The sequence below is a fragment of the Dipodomys merriami genome, unplaced genomic scaffold (assembly GCF_024711535.1).
Source record: "Dipodomys merriami isolate MVZ:Mamm:240054 unplaced genomic scaffold, mDipMer1.0.p SCAF_12, whole genome shotgun sequence".
In the NCBI taxonomy this organism is placed as follows: Eukaryota; Metazoa; Chordata; class Mammalia; order Rodentia; family Heteromyidae; genus Dipodomys; species Dipodomys merriami.
In genome coordinates this window covers 23,764,370-23,787,115 of record NW_027202493.1, presented here as the reverse complement: position 1 = coordinate 23,787,115, position 22,746 = coordinate 23,764,370, and positions in this window count along the sequence as shown.

Genomic DNA, 22,746 nt, shown 5'->3' with positions numbered 1-22,746 from the left:
GAGGATGAACATTCATTTTTTTTTGTTTCGTTTTGTTTTAAATGAGTCTGTGCTTGATTTCAATACAGCCAAGGCAGGGAATAGGGAAGTTCTGTTCTTCAGTTTTGTGCTTTTGCTTCTTAAAAAAATGTGTTACTGGAAGTGGTGCTGTGGCTCAAGTGGTAGAGCACTCGCCTTGAACTGAGGAGCTGAGGGACAGTGCCCAGGCCCAGAGTTCAAGACTCATGACTGACCAAAAAAAAAAAAAAACTGTGTTACTAGGACTACAACTGATGAGATTCTAAAATGACAGCTGAGCAGGGTCACAATTGCAGAGGATGTCTGTCTAAAGGATACAATAGAATTCAGTCGCTGCAGCTACTGTCACTAGGGTAGACTCAGGGTAGAGGCCTGAGCTCACAGGAATGACTGCATCTCATTTTGGTGAAGGACTCTTTGGGTAGACATAAAGATTTCTTCTGCTTTCTGCAAAGGTTTCAACCTCCCCCTCCCTGGCTACCAATGACATGGAAACAGCTGGAGGACACAGGGCTGGGTGCCAGAAGACAGATGTGAGAGCCTTTGCATCTTTGTCCTAGACACCATTCCCGCCTCCCATGTCTCCAGGATGTGGATGGAAAAGAGCTCTGGTTCACCTCCTGGACAAACCTACACGAGGTCCCTTAGGAGGTTGCTACAGAACAAAAGGCTGCTGGAGATCTAGCAGCTGCTGGGCGCCAGTGGCTCACGCCTGTAAACCTAGTTATTCAGGAAGCTGAGATCTGAGGATTGCAATTCAAAGCCAGCCCGGGCAGGAAAGTCCATGAGACTCTTATCTCCAAGTAACCACCAGAAAACCCGAAGTGGTGCTGTGGCTTAAGTGGTAGAGTGCTTGCCTTGAGCTGAAGAGCTGAGGGACATCTCCCAGGCCCAGAATTCAAGCCCCAAGACTGAAAGAAAAAAAGAGCTAGTAGTAGGCTCTACCTGCAGGCTATGGTCAACACCTTCTCTGTATTTCCATGCTCAGGAGGGGTGAGAAAGATCAGGAGGTCCTACTGTAGCTGGCCTTATTCGCCAACTGGCCATTTTTCCCCCATGGGCCTCTCTTTTCCTTGGCCAATAATTTTAATCATTCCATCATTCTCACTCCCAATGGGATGCTACAGACTGCAAACATCTAGCTACTCTTCACTCCAGGAGCCAATGAATGACAACACCCTGATGGCACCGGAAGGGTGAGCCAGAACTGTTTCGAGGAGACAGAACAGACCTAACTTGGAGACAGAGCTGCGGTGTGCATCCTCCCATGGCCAGCCTGGAAGAATAGGAAAACTGCACAAACTTGGGTGGGAAATGCCAACACCACCCTCCCCAGCAGGCGCAGCTGGCTACATTTAAGAGAAGTCCATATGCTGTCAAGTCTCAGTGTCCTCATCTATAAAATGGGGGTCATTTCTATCTTCAGAGTTATAGTGAGGATTGAGTGATGAAATTAGGATGATAGCAAGAAACCTGCATCATATCATGGGCTTAGCATTCCTATCTCTCCCTCTTCCTTCCAGCTTCCATCAAAGATATATTGTTAAGGTTTATGAGAGTTGGTTTTACTCTGATTTATTTTTGTTGTCTTTTTTTGTACTTTTTTTTATTGTAAAAATGCTGTACAGAGGGATTACAGTTACATGAGCAAGGTAATGAGTATGTTTCCTATTGAGCATTTTTGTTGTCTCTTGTCTGTTATGGGGCTTGAACTCTGGGCCTGGGCGCTGTCCCTGAGCTCTTCAGCTCAAGGAAAGTGCTTTACCACTTGAGCCACAGCACCACTTCTGGTTTTCGGGGGGTTAATTGGAGATAAGAGTCTCATGGCCTTTCCTGCTCGGGCTGACTTTGAACAGCAATCCTCAGATCTCAGCCTCCTGAGTAGCTAGGATTACAGGCGTGAGCTACCAGTGCCCTGCTGTTTGGTATTTTTAACTGTATTTTTTGGGGGGGTCCCTTTTACGGTATTGGGGATCAAACCCAGGATGTTGCGCTTGCAAAGCAGCACTTTGCCACTGAGCTACATCCCAGCCCTCTGATTTATTTTGTTTGAGACAGCATCTGGTCTTGAACTCACAATCCTCCTCCTTCAGATTCCCAAGTACTGGGATTACAGGTGTTCACACCCACATTCCTACATCCTGATAGTTTGCATTCTCAAGTTCACTTTTAAAGAAATACACTGGATTGGAAACAAATCACTCATTTGCAAATAATGTGCAATATGTTGCTTCTACAGCTGGTGTGTAAATGTTAAGTATCAAATGCTAATAAACTTTATCACACCTCAAGGGAAAATAAAAAGTTACACACTTGCTCAAACTTTACAGCTCACTGCAATTTCCTTGCCCTTGAGAATATCGGAGTATATTAATCACTTTACTTTCCTTCTCTAGTCAAGTTTCACTGTCCTGTTTATTTTAGCTTATTATTTTATTCAGCACTGAGATTAGAACTGAAGGCCTTGTACTAACTAGGCTGGTGCTCCCCCATCTGAGCCACACCCACAGCCTTTTTCTTTTATTCTTTTTCACTTCAATTATTTTATCAGTGAGTGTCTCTTTTTTGCTCAGAATCAGACTCAGACTGGGATCTTCCTACTCACAACTGCCACAGAGCTGGAATTACAGCCTGGCTTAGAAATTAAGACAAGGTCTTGCTGATTTTTTGCCTAGACCGGTCCTGAATTAGGATCCTCCCAATCATTGCCTTCTGAATAGCTAAGATTACAGGCAGGGGCCACCATTCCTGGCTACCATTGTTCTCTATTTAGAATTCTCTGGTGAGGATATCAATGATATAAAAATTCTTTCTTCCTAAAGGTAGTGACCATCAAGCCTTGGAAGAATTTTAAACCACATAAGCTTCTCAGGTGAAACTTGGAAAGACAATTGACTTTCCTGGTCTGCCCTCCTACCTTTTACTCTAAAGCCAACATTGGTTTTAATTTAGCCTGTGGGTGATAGAAGTGTGTCTCTGATGCAAAGAGCAGGGTTTGGTGGCAGCCTACCTTGGGGAATCGAGTCTAAAATTACTTCTTCTAAATGCTGGGTTTCAAGAGACCCTCGTCTCTCAGCAAGCACAGAATGTACTTTTCGTGAGAACTTTAAAACGAAGAAAGTCGGAGTCGTGCTAAATAAGTAAACAGACAAGCTTCAGTGACGTGAAATATCAAAAGCTAATTTGAGTCTCTGGCATCAGAGCCCAGGCATCCTCCGCAGCGTGGGTGGCGGATGACAGATGTGCCCAAATTGGGTTGTCACGAGTCTTCTGAGTTTGGGTGTCATCAGTCACCCCTGGAAGCGTGAATGGTGAATCAAAGTCTCTCATGTGGAAAGTGCCTTCCCCAAGAGAGAGTTTACTATTATGTCACCCTGCATGGAATAGGGCATTTATTGATTTGTGCAGGGGTGGGACTTTTTTTCTGCCAAGGGCCATTTGCATACTTATAACATCATTTGCAGGTCATACAAATTATCAAGACAGGGAGATGGGTCCTAAGCAGCCAACAGGAAGCATTGTGTCTGGTGACTCAGGTGACAAATGTCCTTAGAGCTGAAAATCCCCCATCCATGTTAGACAAGGACTGATTGATATCGGTGATTGATTATCAACTCTGGACTTTGAGTGACTGGCTTCATTTCTAGTTCTCACAAAGTCTAATGTGGGCCTGGTGACACTCCAGAGCCCAGTCCTCTGTATCATGGAACCAAGTCCCTTACAGCCACTGGTTGTGGTGTCTATTCAATCTTCAGCTTCAGTTTAGAAGTGACATTCACAGCTTCCCTTTTCCTGGAACTGGCCACCACCCAGGTGTGGGGCTAAGCTTGCTGGGAACCTGAGTATCCAACATGGTCTCATATCCCAAGGTACTTTTTCCCACCATGCTTCCCATTGACTTGGGAAGGGTAGAGCAACTTAACTAGAATACTTTCTTAGAGAGCTAGGAACCTAGTTCCTTCCCCATTTTGTAAACATAGGATTTGTGCCCTGTGTGCGTGTGTGTATGTGCACGCACATGTGCGTGTGCACATGCACTCGCACATGCTAAGATGAAGCTGGAACTCAGAACCTGGGCACTATCCCTTAGCTTTTTCCATTCAAGGCTAGCACTCTACCACTTGCGCCACAGCTCCATTTCTGGCTTTTTGGTGATGAACTGGAGATATGAGTCTCACCAACTTTTCTGCCAAGGCTGGCTTAAAACTAGGATCCTCAGATCTTAGCCATCTGAGTAGCCAGGATTACAGGCATGAGCCACTGGTGTCCAGCTTCCCTGTCTTGTCTTGAGCAGAAATTGTCCTCACCAGATGGGGAAAAACCAGTTGTTTAAGGATACAGGTGGACCTGTTGCAACAATGAGAAGTACAAGTTGTCATGTCCAAAACGAGCTTTACAAGGTCGGTGCGGTGCTGGGGGGGGGGTAAGGGGGGGGAAGGAGAAGGATTGGGATGGGGGGGAGGGGGGAGGCTGGGAAGGGATGTGAAGGGTAAACAAAGGAGGAGGCTGCAATGCTTGGTAAGAAATGTACGCATTATCCTGCCCATGTAATTGTAACCCCTCTGTACAGTATGTTCACAAATAAAATAAAATAAAATTAAAAAAAAAAGAAAGAAATTGTCCTCACCATTGGCCATAGCAGTAGAAGGGAGGAGCTTACCAAACCCCCAGCAACTGTGCAGATGTTAGCTACCATTTGAGGGATATCACTTTACCTGTAGAGTCTGATCAATATTGCTCCATACAATAAATACTCATCTGCTGACAATTTCAACTTCCCATTTACCAATGTCTTACTCCTTTCTGGAATCAAATGGAATTTAGTCTCCCAGAACTGTATTGGTTCTGGTCAAAGCCAAATATCAGGGCTGGGAATGTGGTTTCATGGTAGAGTGCTTGCCTAGCATGCATGAAGCCCTGGGTTCTATTCCTCAGTACCACATACACAGAAAAATCCAGAAGTGGCATTGTGGCTTAAGTGGTAGAGTGCTAGCCTTGAACAAAAAAGATGCTCAGGGACAGTGCCCAGCCCCTGAGTTCAAGCCTCAGGACTGGCCAAAAAAAGCCAACTATCCTCCCTGAAATCTATCTGGAACATGCAGACATCTGAGACAGTAGGTAGTGACAGATGGGATTGTCCCCATCCATGCAGATGGCTGATAAGCTTGTGGTTCCTTGGGCTCCTTTACAGGTATGAGATCGGGCACAAATGGAGCCAAGGTATTTTCTTTTATGAAATTTTAATGTCTTTTGGCATCCTTAAGAAAATGCAATAAAAATGGAAAAGGAGTCATCAATCCTGGTCCATCTCGATCGCCCGACGCTTGCAATGGGGATGTCATCCATTATGGATGCTCGCACAGGGGAGCAGATTTTTCAGGGAGTGGAAATTGAATCTGAAGACTTCAGTCCTGCTTTACCTGCAGCAAGCGTCATTAGTTCCTGGGCCTTCCCGTCACCGAGCCCCGCCCTGGCACAGCCATATGCCAGCAAGATGCCTGCTATATACCTGGAAGGGAATCCACTGTCTTTCTCCAGTTCCCACCAAGCCAAGATTCCTATTTTAGGAAGTAATGGAGGGTAAAGTAGTCCTCATTCTTCTAAGCGCAGTCAGCATGGGTGCACCTTGAATGTGACATACACATTTTAGCCTTTCCCCTCTAGAAAAAATATAATTGCTTGACATTTTGGCTGCCTGGATGCAATGACCTCTCTCTCTCTCTCTCTTTCTCTCAATACACACACACACACACACACACACACACACACACACCTCTCAAACCCCACACTCAGAGCCCAAACAGGCCGGGACATCTGTCCAGGAGATCAGCTCAACTGCTCTCAGTTCTTGCAGGCAAAAACAAAACAAAGCAAAATGAATTTAATTAGCTTGTAGGACCACTCTGCAGATTTAGGGCCGTTTAGCTAGAAGCAGTCCACACAGACCTGGGACAATGGCTTGCCATCCCTTGAGAAGAAAGGAGAAAGAGAAGCGAGAAAGATGCATACAACACAAGTGATGGACAAGGGGGGGAAGGAGCAGCACTGTGTCCTGGCGCTGGCCAGCCCTTGGATTACAGTGTGGGCATCACAGGGACCCTGGAACAGGTGCAGAGCATGCAGGGGTTTAGCTACTCTCATTCTTATCTTTGGATTCTGACTTCTGCCTTCTAAGCAGACCCAGACTGAGATAGTAGCATTGCCTCCTCCAGGAAGCCTCTCCAGCTTTTCTCTCTCTTAGCTCTTAAGCAATGTTGAGGGTGGTGTTTGCTCTCCAGGAAGGGATAGCTCTTCCTTGAGGAGGGGCTAGGTAAATTCAGCCCTCCTGGACCCCTCGGAGGAAAAATATAGTCAACACGTACCCACAACCTTACCTCCTCTCACAGCCCAGTGGTTACCCTGTATGGAATCACGTGGAGTTTACTCTTTTTTTTTGTAATGTTTTTTATTGTAAAAATAGTATACAGAGGGCTTACAGTTACATGAGTAAGGTAATGAGTACATTTCCTATCGAGCATTGTTACCTCCTCCTTTGTTTTTTCCCTACTGTCCCTTCCCTCTCCACCTCCCCAACACGCCCCTCCCTCCCCCAGGTTGTAAAGTTCGTTTTCAACATAGTGTCTTGTACATGTCACTGTTACAATAGGTCAACCTGTGTCCTTATTTCAGCATTTTGTTTTTTCCCTTCCCCTCCCCAAATTAGAAAAATGTATATACAAGATGCAAGGCACCAGACTCAAAGACAGTGAAAACAGGGGTTATACTGTGGAGGAAGAACATACAAAAGAAACAAAAAAAAATCACATAATAGTATTTTCACAATAAAAAATAAATAAATAAATAAATCACATAATACATTTTAGATACATTAAAAACCATAGCAAGAAAGAAAAAACAAGTTGTGTCCCTATCTTGGGGTTCATTTCACTTAACCTCATCTTTTTTTTTTTTTTTTTTTTTTTTTTGGTCCATCGTGGGGCTTGATCTCTGGGCTTGGGCACTGTCCTTGTGCTCTTCAGCTCAAGGAAAGCGCTCTACCGCTTGAGACACAGCACCATTTCCGGTTTTCTAGTGGTTTATTGGAGATAAGAGTCTCACGGACTTTCCTGCCCAGGCTGGCTTTGAACCACGATCCTCAGATCTCAGCCTCCTGAATAGCTAGGATTACAGGCGTGAGCCACTGGTGCCTGGCTTAACCTCATCTTATATGGTCATATGTACATAGCTTTTGATCTTTTCTGCTTGACCTAGACTTATACTAGTTATTGAAAATAAGGGAAACCATGGGACCTATGTTTCTTTGGGCCTGGCTTACTTTGCTTAATCTCCCCATGACCCAGCAATTCCACTTTTGGGCATTTACCCAATCACAAACAAGGCTATACTAAAGCTACCAGCACAATATGTTTGTTGCAGCATTATTTACCATAGATGCCCAGATGCCCCTCAGTAGATGAATGGATCAAGAAAATGGTGTATATATATACACAATGGAATTCTATACCTCCATCAGAAAGAATGACATAGCCCCATCTGTTAGGAAATGGAAAGACTTGGAGTTTTCTTTTTAAGTATATTTATTTTACAGGGACGTTCGTCAAATGTGCAGTCCTGCAAACTATCAATGTATCCCAGCATCTTTTCCCTCACTGCATCCCTGCCTAGCTGTAAGAACTGTTGATACTATTGAATGAGGTTTTTTTGATCTGGTTTTGTTCTGGGGTTTGAACTCAGGGCCTGGACTCTGTTCCTGAGCTTTTTTGCTCAAGGCTAGCACTTTACATTTGAGCCACAGCTCCACTTCTGGCTTTCTGATAATCAACTGGAGATAAAAAGTCTCATGGACTTTCCTGCCCGGACTGTCTTTAAATCATGATCCTCAGATCTCAGCATCCTGAGCAGCCAGGATTACAGGCATGAGCCACCAGCACTCAGCTTGAGTGAGTTTTCTTATGCTTAGGCTGGTTTCAAACCATGATCCCTGGATCTCCACCTCCCAGGTAATTAGGATTACAGTATAGGCTTGAGCCAGTATATCTAGCCAATCTTTAAATGTTGATTTTTTTGGGGGGGGGTCCGGTCATGGGGCCTGAACTCTGGGCCTGGGCGCTGTCCCTCAGCTCTTCAGCTCAAGGCTAGCGCTCTACCACTTGAGCCACAGCGCCACTTCTGGCTTTTTTCTTTTTGCTTATGTGGTGCTGAGGAATGGAACCCAGGGCCTCAGACATGCAAGGCAAGCACTCTACCACTGAGCCACCTTCCCAGCCCCATAAATGTTGATTTTTTGGGAGGGTCCAGTCGTGGGGCCTGAACTCTGGGCCTGGGCACTGTTCCTCAGCTCTTTAGTTCAAGGCTAGTGCTCTACCACTTGCACCACAGCGCCACTTCTGGCTTTTTCTGCTTACGTGATGCTGAGGAATTGAACGCAGGGCCTCATGCATGCAAGGCAAGCACTCTACCACTGAGCCACCTTCCCAGCCCACATATTCTGATATGGCTTAGTAGAGTCATCATAAAAATCAAAATAGCATTATGATCATGTAAATTTCCCAGGATGCTTACAGCATTGGTGTATGCATGCTGAGCAACGCTTCTGTGGGAACTTTCAGTTTCTGGGAATGGAAATCCTGTAACTTTCCTTCATCATGTGATTTCTTTTCACTTTCATCTTTAACAGAAGAAGTGATGAGGGGTATGGTGTCTCACAGAATGCTTATCAGCAAGCAACACAGCACAGTGTCCCACGGCACAGACCAAGTTTAAGCCTAGAACAGGACAAGATCGGTGACTGAGTCTCACAAAAATATTGTTTGGACTCTGAGCTACTCCAGTGCAGCACTAACCATTTCCCAGAAAGGTCTCTGTGTTCTCTGCTCCTCGCTCTTTTACTATGGTTCCTCCAACAAACATTGTCATCTTTCTTTCTAATGTTTGTGAGCTGCATGCAGTAGGAAATTTTGGTCCCTGCATACATTTTCTTCAGCTCACTCAGCAGTTTTGAACATTTCCAATGGAGGCAGGTAGGATGGCACACACCTGTAATTTTATCTACTCTGGAAGGTAGCTTTTAGGAGGATCATGGTTTGAAGAGCATATTTAGAGGTCAGTGACCAACAAAAAGATGAGATTCCATTCTCAACAAATTGGACGCACAGAGGTCCCTAACTGCAATTTCAGCTGTACAGGCAGGTGAAGTAGGAGGATTGTGGTCTGAGGCCAGGTCTGAGCCATGACTTTATCTGAAAAATAGCTAGAGCAAAAAGAGAGTTGGGGTCATGCCTCAGCCACTAGAGAACTGGCCTATCAAGAACAAATCTCTGAGTTCAAACCTCAGTGCCACTAAGAGAAACAGAGAGGGAAAGAAGAAAGAGAGAGAAAAGGGAGGAGGAAGGGAGAGGAATGAGTCAGGGGAAGAGAGTTTCCATTAAGTGGTGACATTTAGAAATTGTGGTATTTAGAAATCATGATAGAGGGGCTGGGAAGGTGGCTCAGTGGTAGAGCATTTGCCTCTCATGCATGAGGCCCTGGGTGCAATTCCTCAGCACCACATAAGCAGAAAAACCCGTAAGCTGTGGCTCAAGTGGTAGAGTGCTAGCCTTGAACTGAAGAGCTGAAGGACAGGGCCCAGGCCCAGAGTTCAGCCCCAACAACCAACGGGGAAAAAAAAAAAATCAGAAAGAAGCTGGGTATTGGTGGCTCACACTTACAATCCTAGCTACTCAGGACGCTGAGATCTGAGAATTGAGATCAAAGCCACACTGAGAAAGTCCATGAGACTCCTGTCTCCAATTAAACACTGAAAAGCCACAAGTGGAGCTGTAGCTGAAGAAGAAGAGTACCAGCCTTAAGCAAAAATTGCTCAGGGACAACACCCAGGCCCTGAGTTCAAGCCGCATGACCAGCACACACAAACACAGACGGAAAAGACAAATCAGAAGGTGGGGTAGTACATGACTGCAATCCCAGCCGGCCCTGGGAGGCTAAAGCAGGAAGATCATTAATTGAAGGTCATCCTACATAGATAGGGAGACCCTGTCTAAGTAAATAAATAAAATAAAATAAAAAGAGCAACACAGCATGAATTCAAAATCTTTTTTTTTTGGGGGGGGGGTCTGGTCATGGGGCCTGAACTCTGGGCCTGGGCGCTGTCCCTCAGCTCTTCAGCTCAAGGCTAGTGCTCTACCACTTGAGCCACAGCGCCACTTCTGGCCTTTTTCTTTTTGCTTATGTGGTGCTGAGGAATCGAACCCAGGGCCTCAGGTAGAGCAAATGCTCTACCACTGAGCCACCTTCCCAGCCCGGAAAGAAAGAAAGAAAGAAAGAAAGAAAGAAAGAAAGAAAGAAAGAAAGAAAGAAAGAAAGAAAGAAAGAAAGAAAGAAAGAAAGAAAGAAAGAAAGAAAGAAAGGAAGGAAGGAAGGAAGGAAGGAAGGAAGGAAGGAAGGAAGGAAGGAAGGAAGGAAGGAAGGAAAGAAAGAGTAATAGCTAATGCTATGAAAACAACATATACCATGAACCATATATTCTTTTCTTTTTTTTTTTTTTTGTCGGTCATGGGGCTTGAACTCTGGGCCTGGGTGCTGTCCCTCAGCTCTTCAGCTCAAGGCTAGCGTTCTACCACTTGAGCCACAGAGCCACTTCCGGTTTTCTGGTGATTTATTGGAGATAGGAGTCTCACGGTCTTTCCTGGCCGGGTTGGCGTTGAACCTCGATCCTCAGATCTCAGCCTCCTGAGTAGCTAGGATTACAGGTGTGAGCGCCACCAGCGCCTGGCAAACCATATATTCTTTTAAATGTTTTGCATATTTAATCCTCACATCAACCCTGCAAGGTAAGTACTGCAAATATTATCCATTTTTAATTTTCAGAAAAAGCGTAGTGAAGTCAAGTAACATATCCAAAGTCACACAGCTTTAAATGGCAGAATCAAGAGTTGAACCCAAAAGAAGAAAAGGCTAAGTACTACTAAATGTAGTCTCCCAAATGATGCTGAGTAGAAGCAAACTATTTCAAGTACATGAAGGTCTAGTTGTGAATACTTTTTTAATAAACCCATAACAGCTCCAAGTAATACAGGGCCTGGAGGCAGACTGCACCCCTTCAAATCTTCATGTCATCTGGGAAAACTTAAGAAACCTGATTCATATTTTTTAGCTTTAGTCTAGGCTGTAAAAGAGGAAAATAGTCCCTGGTTCAGCTTTTACAGAATTAAGGAATAAAATCCCTATCAAGCCTGGCATCGGTGGTACACACCTATAATCCCTGAGCTTCACTTGCTCAAGACTAGCTCTCTACCACTAGAGCCACAGTGCACTTCTGGTTTTTTCTGTTAATGTGGTACTGAGGAATCGAACCCAGGGCTTCATGCATGCTAGGCAAGCATTCTACCACTTAGCCACATTCCCAGCTCCTGTTTGTTTTTGTTATACAACGAGAAAGCAGAGAAGCCAAATTTTGAAAGGTCAAATTGGGAGTCATTATTAGAAGGCCAGCAACCACAGGCAGACTCTAGTCACAAAGACCTGCAACCCCAGGAATATACTTAACACTGTCAGAAAACTGAGCCATGGAAGCAGTAGAGGAAGGAAAGAACAGAAAAGCAATACCAACAAGTCAGATCAGTTCCAATAGAGACTTGAAGTAGGATTCCATGTTGACCAGGGAGAGTGCCAGCAGACAGGACATGAACAGACAGGAGACTTTGTGGCATGGTGGCCCCCTCGCCTGAGCTGAGCAGAGCCTAAATAGAGTCAGGGGCAGGGGAAAGGGTCACAGGAAACTCAAGTATCTCTGGAGTTCAAGCCCAGGACTGATAGGCCCAATAATCTATCCTTCTAGTACCCATCCCGGCCTCTAGCAATCCAGATATGCCCATCACCTGGGAGGTGGGACTTCCCTTACCATCCACCAAGTGGTCAAGATAGCACCAGCCAGATCCAGCATCCCTACTTTACTTTCAGTTTGCCTTTCAGAGAAGCCCCCACCACCCTCAGGTTGGTATTGGACAGTGATCCTCCTATCTCTGTCTCCCAAGAAAGTGAGATGTCATGCATGTACCACCAGGCCTGGCCTATATTCTCTAATTTCTTCTATTTTCTAGTTCAATAAAATATTATAGACAAAAATAGATTGCCAGAGAAAACATTTTAAAAATCCAGATGGCTCACAAAGCATTCTGTGATTAAATAATCTAAAGCAAAAACTTTGTATCGTTTAGAAGTTAAATATGCATGGCTTGGCTTCTTCTATAATTAGAATTCACTCAGCGAAATCTTTGTCTATAGTATCTGCCATTTAACCTGTAGGTAACATTATATAAAATAAAACTATGTTTCAATTTTAGATTCGATCTTTAGTTTTATTATATTTTTTAAAAAGATATAATTCTAGTTTTGTCATTCAGCAACTTTTTTGTTGTTGTTTAAACAGTCATGGGGCTTGAATTCAGGCCTGGGCATTGTCCCTGAGCTTTTCTGCTCAAGGCAGGTACTCTACCACTTTGAGCCACAGCTCCACTTCCAGTTTTCATGGTTAACAGGAGATAGGAGACTCACATACTTTCCTGCTCAGTCAGGCTTTGAACTGTGATCCTCAGATCTAAGCCTCCTGAAGAGCTAGAATTACAAGGGTAAGCCAGAAGCACCCGGCATTCAGCAAATATTTTTAATAAATATTTATTGAGCACATACTATATTGTATTCATCATGCTATCTCCAATGTTTTGGACCGTCTTAGAGTATAAGATCAAATAATTATTTGTAGAACAAGAAAAGAATAAAAGTGAATAGTTGCCAAAAGTTAAAGAGTTAGGAAAAAGAGTTAGGAAAAAAAAAATCTGAAACAAGTCACTTAAACAAACAAGAAATTTCCTTGTTAAGATCAGAATTTCATTAATATTAATGAAAACAGAATGCAGACCCCTTCTGACATATTTTAAACTGTTTAAAGATAAACATTTGCGCACTGCAAGCCACACATGAGTTGCAGCTCCAATGAGGACTTTATAAGCCATCTGCTAGACTCCTAATGAGGCTAGTAACTATCTTTGTTTACAGTTAGGCACCAGGGGTCATGGGTATTTGCTATAATGAAAGCTGCAATGCATCACTGCAGAAGTTAAAAGAGTCTGTCTTCACAAGGGCTAATTACAAATATAATAAAACAACATTTTAGGAAATCTCTTGGAATCCACAGAGAAGTCTAACTTGGCATAACAAATACAATCCCTAGTACTGGCCCTGTTTTCATTGAGTGAATCTTGATCGCAGAAGCCATTCATATTTAACTACTTGACAATACCAGGCCATCAATTGGTCCTTTGCTTCAGACCACTTAATCACAGGATGCCTCATGAGCCATCTGGACCCTTGCAAGATGTTTGCTGTGATAGTCTATGTAGAAGTAAGGAAACTCATAAAGCAAGACCCAAAGGGCTAGTAGTGTATCTGTTTTAAATAAGATGCTACTTGAAAGTTCTGCTCTTCCGGTGCCCAAACTAAACTTTCTGGTTTGATTAATTCAAGGGAAGGGTAGCATGTGAGAAATTGATTGCTTGGAATCATAAAAACAAAGCAAGTGATTGGCTGACTTTTTGTTTTTCAATTGAGAAAGTTAGCGACCTGGAGATGGAATGGAAGTCTGATCGTAGTCTGTGTGTGGTGAGAGTATATATATCTCCATAGGCCACCGGAGAAATTTGGGGGCTTGTTCAAATGTTGATGACAATATCATTGCTTCATTTCTTCTCAGCATCCCCTCTTAGGATCACATTATAAAGGGGCTGTGTGAGATTTCCCACTGATAGCACTATCAAAACCTGAGGTATCAAAAATGGAGAAAGAGGGACTGAGGTGTAGCTCAGTGCCAAGGCACTTGCCTAGCAAGTGTCCTGGGTTCGATTCCCCAGTACCAAGGAAGAGAAAAGAAAAAGTCAATAAACTTTCAATTGAACTTCCAGGCCAGAAAAAAGAAAGAAAAAGAAAAAAGGTACACTATAGCTGGGTGCTGGTGGCTCACACCTGTAATCCCAACTACTCAGGAGGTTAAGATCTGAGAATCGTGGTTGGTAGCCAGCCTGGACAGGAAAGTACGTAAGATTCTTATCTCTAATTATCCAGAAATGGCCCTGTGGCTCAAAGTAGTGGAGCTCTAGCCTTGCGTGGAAAATGCTCAGGGACAGTGCCCAGGCCTTGACTTCACGCTCTAACAAACCAAAGGAGAAAAGTTTTTCATTTTGTTACAATTGCCCGAGACTAGGGACGGGGTTTGAGTGCTACCATGTTTAAGGCTTAATAGCAATAATAAGATTATAAGAAAATATGCATAGTTTAAATGCTTCTTGCTTATTCCAAAGCCTTGTATATCAAAACCAAAAACCACTTAGGCTATACATACACTTTGGGAAAGACTAGCCAATGCATTTGAGACGTAGAAGAGGAATGAGGTAGGCTGCTCTAAGCAGAGCCAAGGTGATTATACTGTGGGGTGTACCTGAGGGGAACCCCAGAGACTGTGCTGAGGGCATAGAAGTAAGGGTATATATGTGACAGATGAGGTATTTGAAGGAAGTGGAAAAAAATAAGAGTAATTCAATAAGACCATATGTTCACTTTTGAGGTAGGAATGAAAACTTCATACACTATGTTAAAATGAAGTCCAGAGAATGAAATAATTCATTGTAAAAAAAAAAAACTGAAAAAAATCTTTTTCAAATGTAGACAAATGTTAATACCAGTGAGATGTCTTTTAAATCAAATGCTTGGTACCAGCAGTGTTACTGATTTGAAGTCTATTTGGATTTTTGGCACAGATATGGGAAGATATTTAGAAGGTAAAAACAGTCTAAAATCAAAATCGGTTATGTTTCATACATGCCTTCTACACATAGCCTGAAGGTAACTTTTTCTTGGCAGGATTGAGGATTAAACTCTGGGCCTCACAATTGCTAGGCAACACTCTACCATTTAACCTATACCTCCAGCCTCTTTAAAGATAGGGTCTCAACTTCAGTCCTAGGCTAGCCTAATTGTGATTTTTTTTCACTAGGATAACAGATGCATTCCACTTAGTTCCCAAACTATGCCCAGACTAGCCTGGAACTGTGACCACCCCCCCTTCCTCCCCTCATTCCTGCAATCTTTACCTCCAAGTAGTTAGGATGTATAGGCTTGAACCACTGCTCCTGGCCAAATGATAATTCTTTTAACAATTTTATGCAGGAAACCAAGTTTCAGGGGTTGCAGGCTTGGCTCAGGTGATAGAACGCCAGACAATGAGCAAAAGCATCAGATACCGACTTAGAGTCCCAGTCAGAAAGAAAAAAAAAAAAGGAAACCAAGTTTCATAATGTGGGATTTTCCACTTGGATATTTCCACTTGTATGTTGTATGCTTAGAAAGTTTCAGATTAGGAATGTTCAGAGATGTTCAATCTTTACCATTTCTGGGGTGGAAAAGGTAGAAATCACAAAGCATTGGGTTTACAGACCTCAAGTCATTCCCAACAGCTCAACAGCCTACTGGCAATTGAAAGAAAAACGATAAGCCAATTTGTTCATACATGTACCATAAATTAAAATGTAAGGTAAACTACGGTTTTCACAAAAACTCCATTAATATAGTAAAATAAATAAATAAATCAAATTTTTAAAAAAGCATTTTGAGGTCACTGCCAACTGTGGCACTCTACTGGCTGGTTTTCCTTTTTCCCCCTACCAGACAATTTAAATGAAACTGTGTACTGTAATGCACATGGTTTTTAACTTCTCTCTCATGCTACATGTTAGTACTATGTCACAGAAGTGGATTAGTGGCTCAAAATGATGTATGGAGGCATCCGAACAATAATGAAATACTAATGCACATGTTGCATCTCAGAGTAACATCCTCCACACTTGAAATGAACAGGAGTGCAGTACAAAGGTAAAGTGTGGACTTGGACTTGCTGGACAATGATCTGAAAGGGAGATGGTTCCACACCAGCTCAAAGTGTGGAGAGGGTGCTGGATAATGAATACCTGCAAATTGGATTTCATTCAACAAGTGGGTCTTTCGTTTATGTCCCTAGTGCATGATCTGTATTAAAATTCTGTCACATAATGGCACAAAACTGTTGAAACTTTTGTATCATTTTCATACAAGCACAGTGGTCTTTCTAGCAACCACACAAGGTTTTCCTATAATAAAAGCAAAGTATTGCTTTCCCAGTAGGAAGCTGAATGCTTATATTAGGAAAGGAAGGAAGAGAGAGAAGTGGTCATGAGTATAGTGGTCTGGCCATTAAGAAACACACCAGCCCTGATGTTAATGGCCAGTATTATGCATAAACAGAAAGCCGAACAAGTGTTAGCAACGTGCCTCTATCAGACATTGTACTAGATCACTGGCAGTCAAAGTGAGTGAGCAATTCATTCCATGTCCCCTGCTGGCAGATACAGCTCTTCCCTGTTGGACAAAAGAACAGAGGCCCAGAGCAAGAATCCACTCCTAGCTCATGTGTGGTACATCCTTGGGGAAAATGGTCCATCCGTTTTGATTTTATCACTGACAACTTGCACAATTTCAACTGATATTTTCTTGTTGGGTTAAAGATTGTGTACTGAGCAAATGCAGTCTTATAACTAAAGGATATTTGGAACTCAAGTCAATGGAGTGGCAGCTGTGCACGAATCAGGGCATTGAACACATAATGTGAGTAAAAGGAGAAGGTGGGACTGTGACATCCTTCTTGAAGGTGCTCCTGACTTTTCCTCCTAGCTTCTGCCCAACACTGTAGCTAGGGACTGAGTGTCTGTTTCTTTCACTGCACTATACATGCCTTAAGGGCAGGAACCATGTTTATGTACTTCCTTTAGTGGACTCCTACTTGAAGACTGAATGGAAAATGCCTTCCTAGTGTGGAAAGGCAGCAAATATTCCTGACAAAAAGTAGCACAACTCAAACATATGTGAATACAGGACAAGCCAAGCAAATAGGCCAACCCACAAGGAGCCAAGAACTGTTGAAATAAGGATACCACGCCTAACCAACACTATCTTGGCCACAGGGTACATGATAGGGAATTGAGTTTACCTGGTGCAGGGAAGTACCACTCCCGGGTGATGGGAGTGCCTGAATTCCTAGAGGTGGGACCGGGGACTTAGACGATAGGTTACTGGACCTGTCAGTCCTGTGCAGTGAGACTCTCACGTTTCCTGTGACCCTGCCCACTGACCCTGATGCTATTTAGGCCCAGACCATCTCAGGCACCATTTCGTCATGCCTGGGTCTGTGTCTCCCGGCTCTCCTCCAGTCACCATGGTGTCCCACTTCAGCTTTCCACTGGAGCTGATCTGGCTTTGTGGGTATTGTTTATGTGTTCTTTCTTTCCTCTCCTGTTCTCATGGCTCAGTTTTCTAACAGTGTTACATATATTCAAAGGACTATAAGTCTTTGAGACAGAAGTCCACCTGCAAACACCTGCTCTCCAATGAAGACTCCCAATTCGACCTCTCAAAAGGTGGCTTCTGTTTTCTCACAATTGAATCCTGGTACAACACTATGTACAGTGATTTCTGCCAGAGTAGACCTAGGAAGCAGAAAGGATGGACAGGCACCAAGAGAACTGGGCAAGAGATCAAAGTTCAAAAGCAAAACCTAGTCAGTGACTCACAGATCAGAGAGCCCAGGAGGATCTTCAGGTCATGTGCTAGTAATTAAGGCCACAAGAGCTGAAGCATCAGCTCATTTCCTGCCACCCCCACAGCTGAACAATTAAGAGTTTGATCTTGAATATTTGCAGTAAAGAATGACTCAAGAAATTTGAAATGTAAAAGCTGAGTACAAGTAGGGTACAAAGAAAGCCTGAGACATATGGTATAAAGCCTGATTGAATTACTAAATGCAATAAAAATTTATCACGAGGATTTACCAAACACATTACAAAGCAAAATGAAGACACATAGGTACAGTTATTGAGTGGATCAATGGATCAATAAAAAAGAACTTAAGGTGCAAAACTTCTCAGTGCCCAGTTAGGATGGTAAATTCCCACCTCTCAGAAGTCAAGTTAATTCCAGATTATACAAAAAGGGCTGAGTTTCCAAATGAGGAACCAAGGGACCCCTGCTGTGGAGATTTTCCACACTGTAGGATCAGGGACTGCAGCATAGCGGAGCTTAGACTTAGGAGGAAATAGTATGGATGCCAAGAGATATAGAAAAGACCTGAAGGTTGATAATCTGGTTTTTACATTCACCCACTTGATTGAACTCTCAGCAAATACCAACTCAATTGCTATGACCAGAGTGTGCCATCTTGGAAATAAATCCCCGAGTGTCAATCAAGAAACTACAATTAATACCAAGTAGAACAGAGATCAGCTGTTCCCTCCAGACCTGCCTAAATTGGAGAGAAAAAAAGTAGGTCCATTTGTTGATCAACCACAATTTTTGGAATAGTATAATACACAGCAATGGACTCTAAACTACCTGGTTGATTTTTCCTCTTTGTTATGTCTTTCATCTGTTCCTTCTACTCCATCTCTGTTCTATTCACTCATTTCATCACCTCTGCCTGCAACAGACTCTAGGTGTTTTTCTGCCTGTGCATTGCTTTCTCCTGCTTCCCTTCTCCAATATCCCAAAGTTACATTTCTGATATTCAGTTTGGCATTTTAAAAGATATAAATCTGCTCAAAATTCTCCAGTGTCTTCCCCTCAGCACTCAGCATAAAATCCAATTTTCTTTGCTGGGCAAAAACAACAAAGGGCCTTTCATAATGAGGACTCTTCTTACTGGTTCTGCTTCCAAAACAGTTCCCTCTTCCACAAACTACAGTCGGATGACCTCCTTCAGTTGTCCAAATGGGTCCTGCAATCTCAGGGTGCTGTGCATCTGAAGATGTTCTTTCTGCTTTGCCATTGGCCCTACCTTTCTCAGGCTAATAACAAACTTAGCTCAGACACCATCTCCTTTGAAAGACATCTGTTCCTCTTTCTCCTCCTCCTCCACCTTCAACTTTTCTTTTTCTCCTCCTTTCCACAGCTACCCTAGAAAGGTAGCCATGAAACCTCTGCATGGGTCTTCATAGCTTATGCTAATATATTTGCATACTTTTATTCTATTATGTTTTAGTGTGACATTCTATTTCTTGTCCGCATATATTAAAAATAATGAATACTATTAGACAAATATATATACAAAGTATTTTGATCACATTAACCCCTTTTACTCTCTCTCTTTTTCTCTCACGCTCTCTCTTTCTCTCTCTCTCTCTCTCACGCTTTTTGTCAGTCAAAGGGCTTGAACTCAGAGCCTGGGTGCTGTCTCTGAGCTTTTTAGCTCAGACAGCACCAGTTTCCTAGTGGTTAATTGGAGGCAAGAGTCTCACGGACTTTCCTGCTTCTGCTGGCTTTGAACCCTAATCCTCAGATCTCAGCCTCCTGAGCCACCAGCACCCAGCTCCTCTCTTATTCTTCTCTCCTCCCTCTGCTCCCCTTTCTCTTCTCAAATAGTCCTACCTTTGTGACTTTTTTTTCACAATTTTGACTCTTCATTTAGAGAAAATATATGCTATTTATGTTTTCAGTCTAGTTTATTTAACATGATACTAATTTGCAGTTCCTGAGAACTGGAATTTCTCAGTTGCCCTGAGAGGGATATGAATTTATTCTTCTTTATAGATGAATAATATACCATTGTGTGTATATATACACCATATATGTATGCCATATATATATATATATTCCATATAGATATACCATATATGTACCACATATATATATACTACATATATACATACCATATATATGGTATATCTATATATATGGTATATATATGTATATATATGTGGTACACACACACACACACACACTATATATATATATATATATATATATATATATAATATATATATATATATATATATATATGCATGTATGAGTTAGTAAAGAAAATGTGGCTGAGCACCAGTGGTTCACACCTATAATCCTAGCTACTCAGGAGGCTGAGATCTGAGGATTGCAGTTGAAGTCAGCCCAGGCAGGAAAGTCTATTATCCACCAGAAAACTGGAAGTGGCGCTGTAGCTCATGTAGCTCAAATGGTAGAGCGCTAGCCTTGAGCTGAAGAGCTAAAGGACAGTGCTCCTCAGGCCCAGAGTTCAGGCCCCACAACCAACCAGAAAAGAAAAAAAAAACAAAGAAAATTTAGGGAGGGGAGAGAGAGAGAGAGAGAGGAGGGGGAGAGAGAGAGAGAGAATGTGAAAATGTGTTGTTTCCTGGGCTGATTTCTGAAATTGACTCTTGGGAATAGAGCCACAATAAATATGAGTGATGGATATAGAGCTATCTCTACTCTGTGATGGATTTGTTTCCTTTGAGCATATTCGCTGGAGTAGCATGGCTGGATCATACATGGTAGTTCTAGTTTTAGTTGTTCCGATGACCTCCATTCTGATTTCAGTAGTGGCTGTACTAAGCTACATCCCCACCAATGGTGTATAAAATTCATTTTTCTCTATTTTCCTCACTACTGTTCATTGTTTCTAATTTTCTTGAAGATATCGATTCTAACTGCAGTGAGAGAGAATCTCAATGTTGTTTTGATTTGTATTTTCCTGATATCTTACCTAAATCTATTTAGCTAAATAAACTGAACTTTTAACATATATTTTAAGCCTTTTGTCTTCTTTTGAGAACTGTCTGTTCAGTTCATTAACTCATTTGTTTATTTGCTTTTTTAGTGTTTGAGTTTTTTAATCCTTTATGTTCTATTAATTCTGTCAGATGAATAATTGGCAAAGATTTTTCTCCCATTCCATAGGTTGTCTCTGATAATACCAGTTAACCTGGTAATTATTTCCTTGGTGGCATAAAAGCTTTTTAATTTGAAGCAATCCCATTTGTCAATTATTTCCTGAGCTATTGGAATCCTACGCAGGAAGTTGTAACCTGTAGTTTCCCTGTAGTGGTTCTAAAATTTCATGTCTTCATTAAGGTCTTTGATCCACTGTGAATAGATTTCTGCAGAGACAAGGTCCCGTTTTAGCCTTCTACAAGTGGATATCTAGTTTTCCTGGCCCCATTTGTTGAATAGGCTATCTTTTCTTCAATGGATTATTTTTGGCACCTTTGTTAGTGGCTGTACCTATTTGGGATTATTTCTGGATCTTCTATTCTATTCCATTGGTCTACATGTCTGCTTTTATAGCAACTCCATGCTGTTTTTTTTACTATGGCTCAGTAGTATCATTTGAATTCAGGAATTGACAAAGCTCCAACATTGCTCTGTTTGCTCAGGATTGCTTTGCCTGCTTGGGATCTTACATTTTAACATAAAATTTTATGATGAAGTTTGCCACTTTTATGAGGAATATTTTAGTAGTGATTGCATTGAAACTATAAATTGCTTTAGTAATGTGGCTATTTTCACATCCGCCTATGAATATAACAGTTCTTTCTACTTTCTAATACCTTCTTCAGTATCTTAGTTCAGTATTTCATAGTTTTCATTTCTTTTTATGTTTTTTATTTTTATTTATTTATTTTTTTTTTTTGCCAGTCATGGGGCCTGAGCTCTGGGCCTGAGCGCTGTCCCTCAGCTCTTCAGCTCAAGGCTAGCGCTCTACCACTTGAGCCACAACGCCACTTCTGGATTTTTCTGCTTATGTGTTAGAAACGATTGCATGAAAGAAAAAAAACATTTGAATACATATCTTAGGGTTCATGTATCTAGTATATGTCTGAGTCAAGCAGAAAAGGTCAGATAAGGTGATGTTAGGGAAATGAACCCTAAGATATGTATTTCTTTTTTACTCATTGATCTTGCTAGAAATTTAAGCAAAATATTAAACAAGACTCCATTCTATGATTCTAACTTTCCCCTCAGTAAGACTAGTATTATCTTTCATGGCTAAGTCTCCAAAGCACACCACATGACTGACCAAATTCCAGTGGAGGCAGTCCAGACAGAATAGTTTGTGGAGCAAATAAATACAATTCATTGCATATTACATTTGAAAGTTTTGTGCCCAATTTCCATGTATCCTGGAAATAAAGCAGCGCCCTCAGGCAGAGTAGAGTGGCACACTGGGTGGGGTGCCTTGCTGGAGACTCTAGGCATAGGGAAACTGCGTATGAGCTAAGTAAAAGTTAAGCATCCGAGGAGATGAGGAGGTGCATACTTGGCTTTCTCTGTTGGGGCCTAGATTGGGAGCAAAAGCTAAATTTAGGGATGCAGGCGATTATTAATCAAGTCCTAGCTCTTTGGGTAATTGTTGCTGAGTCTATTGTTTAGCTCCCTGGATCTTACTGGAGATAATGGTGTGACTTCCTGTAGCTCTGATTTATGCCTGGCTGACTTCCTGGGATAATGGCTACAATTTTGGTCAAGACTCTATTTCACATACAGCCTACTGGTTATCTGTTTTTACAGTTAATCTCTTGATTGACTATATCAAGAAACAGATTTTTTACTAAGGGAAAGGAAAGGGTGATAGTGTGCAAGAAGAATTGTACTCATTACCTGACCCATGGATTTGTAACCCCTCTGTACAGCACCATAATCATAAAATAAAATTATATTTTTGAAAAGAAAAAAAGGGAAACAGATTTTCAAAGATAGTTGGGGAAGTGTCTTTCTTGTTAAAACATTTGTTGAAATGTGTCTGATATTTTTATTGCCTTAAGGGCTGATTCAAATCCAAACTGTATTTGGAGATTCCAATCCAATCTATAGTGATATTTAAGATAC